We start from the raw sequence: 4,745 nt of genomic DNA, 5'->3' as shown, positions 1-4,745 counted from the left end.
CTCAATTATGTCATTCTTTCTTTATATGTTAATGACATATTAATTGTAGGGTCTAGTATAACAAAATCAACAAATTGAAGCAACAATTGGCTGACAGCTTTGAGATGAAGGATCTTGGACTAGCTAAACAAATTCTCGACATAAGAAACGTCAGAGACATATCAGAAGGTATTCTGTAGTTGTTTCAAGAGAAATATATAGAAAAATTGCATGACAAGTTTAATGCTATATTGGAAAGAGGAATTAAATTAAATTTGCTTATATTCATTGTATAAGATTTAAGAAAAATTAAAACGTTCGTATCTCTTATTCAGGCTTACAAATTGTTCCATTAGTAAAGCAATAAGAAATAAATAAATTTAGACAAAATTGAAATAAAATATATATTAATTACATGACATGATTCCAAAAATGCATTAGGACTTATATATATTAATTACGAAAGATACAAAAATACAGAAGTCCTAATGAGCAGTAATCCCACAACAAGTGACTAAAGATGATCCTAGTCATTATCTCCAAATCATCTTTCTATCTCTGCTAATTCTTTTGAGGATATGTCCTCGTCATCACCAAGGTCACTAGTATCAACCACCATTTCAATACTTGTGATTTGCTCTGCGGCAAAATAGCTTGGTCTTCTATGTTGATCATGACCTAGAAAAGTATATACGTAATTCATTGCATCTGGTGGTTTGACCAATCCCCTATATATGTAGAAGCAAAGGGTATGGTGGATTCTACCACTATTAGGATAATCAAAGGGAACATCATATCCTATTCTCATTTCTAAAGTAAATACATAGCCAAAATCATCATTACTATTTATAATAAAACTACAATGGCATAATTGCTGTTACTCCCTAATACATAGTCTAGTTTACTACTAATAAGTAACTCTGATAGTCTAACAAGTCTCTAGGGATTTGTCGTTTTTAATCTCTGAAATGTTTTATAAAGATGAGCCACTTTTCTCATTACTAAACATAATTTACAATAAGATCAAGCAATACAAACATGAAAAATGCAATAATCAATCAAAATACAATTTCATTGTCATAAATATACACTAATCATTAATATTATGATTTTTATTCTATTTTCCCTTTTTCTATTCTCAAATTTTTCATTTCAAACGTTCATTACTCCTGAGATCCCTTGAGATGTTCCTTGTATAGATAGTTGCTGGATAGCGTAGCTACATAGATACAACATGTTCCGATCTGGTTCCTTTTAGTAAAAGCATGGTTAGGAGTTTAGATAAGGAAATAAGTACGAGGCTTGTGGTGCTCTTACTCTCATTAATATGCACAAATTAAGAAAAGCATCCACCACCCTAAATTTTTTAAAATTTCTAAAATCGCCCCCATCTTCCAAACTCTTAGGATATCTTTGAACTATCCATACTTGTCTTTATTATCTTTCCTTTCTCATCACCATTTCTTTCTTCATATTTATCATTATAATCTAAACTTGGTACTTTTACACTAACATGTTCATCTTGTCCTCATTTTATTTTATTCATGTTCGGTGCCTATTTCACATATTAAGTCGCTTGGGCTAAAACACCAGACAGTTTTTCTTCCAAGCTTTTTTTTGCTATTCTTGCTTGAGCAAAAGTCATTCTCGCTTGAGCAAAAAGACATACAGAGAATTGGTCATTTTTCCTGCGAATCCTCACTTGAGCGACTAATATTGCCTAGGTGAGATTCCTTCTCGCTTGAATCACATTGTAACACCTTAAATTTAATTTCAATTAAATAAGAATTTCACAAATTTGAATAACCAAATTTTCATAAGATATTTCAAAATAAGAGAAGGGTTACAAATTAATATCAAATAGCTGCTACAGGACTAGTTCAATTACAATATTTTCAAACTAAAATCTAAGTCCTATAGAGTCTTGATTACCTGAAAATGAATGCAAAGCAGTGCATCTGTCCCTTCACTGAATCCGGTGCTGATTGTCTTGATTACCTGAAAAATGAATGTAAGGGTAAGTACTCTACACTACTCAATACACAACTATCATAGAGTCTCACTTTGCCTATACTTCACGCAAAGTACACAAATAACATTTTCATTTCAATTTGTCACTGTGTACTCATGGCACCAAACAATCACATATATATGAAATTAACAAACAATAGTCTCGTGCACTCACTACACGCCAGTCACGTTCACTGTGACATTGTGATCACAGATTGTACTATAGATGGTTGCCGATTACCCCCGCATTACGGATACCACGTGGGTAGTCACAGGTCGCTCAGCAAAGGTAGTTGTCAGAGGTCTAGTCAAAAAGAGAGTGTGTGGCCCATGGTGCACCCGTTCCACAGTCGGTGTCACCACCACTCTCTCCTCCCCAAGGTATTTCTACCATTCTCATCTTTCACACCCCTAGTGTATCGCTGAACCATTCACAACACATTATACCGACGCTAACATACCTCATTCACATATATTTCATTCACACACGTAATATTCATGCTTACACATGGCACATAACCTATATTTAATTCATGTTACATGGCACACAACCCCCCTTTTATCCACAACATACGACACATAACCTTCATTTATTCACGATAACATTAATCTACTAATCAATGGCATTCCATCACACACAATCACCCCCACGGGGCCTAACTATTCCAATATACATCACATTACACATTAATTTCATCCAACACAAAATCCCTATCCTCTATCTCGGTCACATAGTAATATTCAACAAAATGACAACAAAGAGATAGGGTAGAGTTCCCTCTTACCTTGGATTGAAGGCCCACACTCAAACTCAACCTCGGACGTGCTCCCCACACAGATCTCGGCCTAACCACATGGAGAAACTCCATGAAAACTCAAGGAAATCAAGAAAAGAGATAATGAGGGCAAGAAATTGAAACCCTAGTCATTAAAACTTACTTCCAAACGCCCCAAACGTGATTTCAACCTTCAATCTAGCTCTCAAACGGCCTTGGAGGTGATTCAATCGGTAGGAATGGGTCTGGGATCGAGAGAATCGCAGGAGAGAGAAGGGAAAACATAAAAATAACCCATTCCTCAAACCTTAACCCTTCAAATACCCCTCAGATCACGACACTCTCACTACAATGAGGTCCCCTCGCTGTAGCGATATGCCCTCTTGCTACAGCAAAAAATTCAGAGGAAACTGCACTCTAGTTTCTACAGAATCTAGCTACAGCGAGATTGCACCCAGAAATGCACCTCAAACTGTTGCTCTGTCGCTACAACGAGATATTCTCACTATAGCGAGAAGGCGACAGACACATGCCTTTCACCCAAGGTCCTCTTGCTACAGCGAGAATGCCCTGCACCAGAACTTAGCTTATTTTCCTTCAGTCTAATTCTAGCCACAAACTCATATCATAATAAGGTCACATACATATATTTACATCACTATCAAGTAAATCAACACACATGAATATATATATATATATATATATATATATATATATATAATTTAACAATATTACAAAATTGGGGTGTTACACACATCACTTTTCACCTAGATGAGAGGATAGTTGGGTTGAGTTTATCTTATTCTTTGTTGAGTGAGACTCGTCTCGCTTAAGCGAGAATACCTTGAAATCTTGTGATTTTGAACGCTCAGTCTTGCTTAAGCGAGACCTCCTGCACCAGACATCTACTAGATACTCATAAAATTAAATTAAAACATTCTAATATCACCTACAATCAAACAATTCACCAAATAACAAAAGAATAAAAGAAAGGGTGTTACACCAAGGCTAGAAATACCTCTCTAGAAACTCACTTAAAGTTTTTAAAGAAGTAATCTTCACAGACAAATGAAGAAGAAAGTTTCATGTTGAGAATATCATATGCATTAGCTGTAAGGAGTTTAATGTGTCTTATGGTGCGTACTAGACCTGACATAGCACATGCAATGGGAGTTGTGAGTAGGTTCCTATCCAACCCTCGAAAGGAGCATTGGGAAGGTATAAAGTGGATATTGAGATATTTGAAGGACATTTTAATAATGTGTTTGTACTTTGGCAAAAGTAATCTCACTTGATAAGGATTCTCTTATGCAGATTTGGATGGTAGAAAAAGCACCACAGTTTACATTTTTACCTTAGGTGGTACTGCTATAAGCTGGAAGTCCTTCTAGGTAGAGTTGCTCTCTTAACCATTGAAGCTGTGTATGTGGCTATCTCAGAAGCAGCAAAAGAGATGTTATGACTAAAGAATTTTCTCAAAGAATTGGGAAAAGAACAGGAAGATTCTCTAATATTCAATAATAGTCAAAGTGTTGTATGTCTTACTAAAAATCTAGTTTTTCATTCCAGATGCAAGCATATTAATATGAAGTACCATTTTATCGGAGACCTGATAAGTGCTGGAGACTTGTCTTTGTTAAAGGTCTCAACATTAGAGAACCCAACTAATATGTTGACCAAGACTGTCACAACTCATAAATTGAGGCTTTGCATTGTTTTAATTGGCCTTCCAAGATAATTGATTATGAAAGGGCTACACTAGGTGAAGAGCAGATGAACTCATTGTTTACAAGGACCTAATCAGACTCCAAGTGGGAGAATTCTTAAGATTGTGTAGTCTTATTTAATCTCATGTTGCTTGCTCTTGAGGGACTTCTATCTTATTGTTACTATATAAGTAATGACTTGTAAAGCTTTAAGAATCATCGAGTGAATAAAATATTTCCTTAGTGTAATCGTGGACGTAGATACATACACCGT

This window comes from Abrus precatorius, unplaced genomic scaffold (genome assembly GCF_003935025.1).
Source record: "Abrus precatorius isolate BTA unplaced genomic scaffold, Abrus_2018 Scaffold2, whole genome shotgun sequence".
Taxonomy (NCBI): Eukaryota; Viridiplantae; Streptophyta; class Magnoliopsida; order Fabales; family Fabaceae; genus Abrus; species Abrus precatorius.
The sequence above is the reverse complement of the archived record's forward strand: the minus strand, read 5'-3'. Positions refer to the sequence as shown.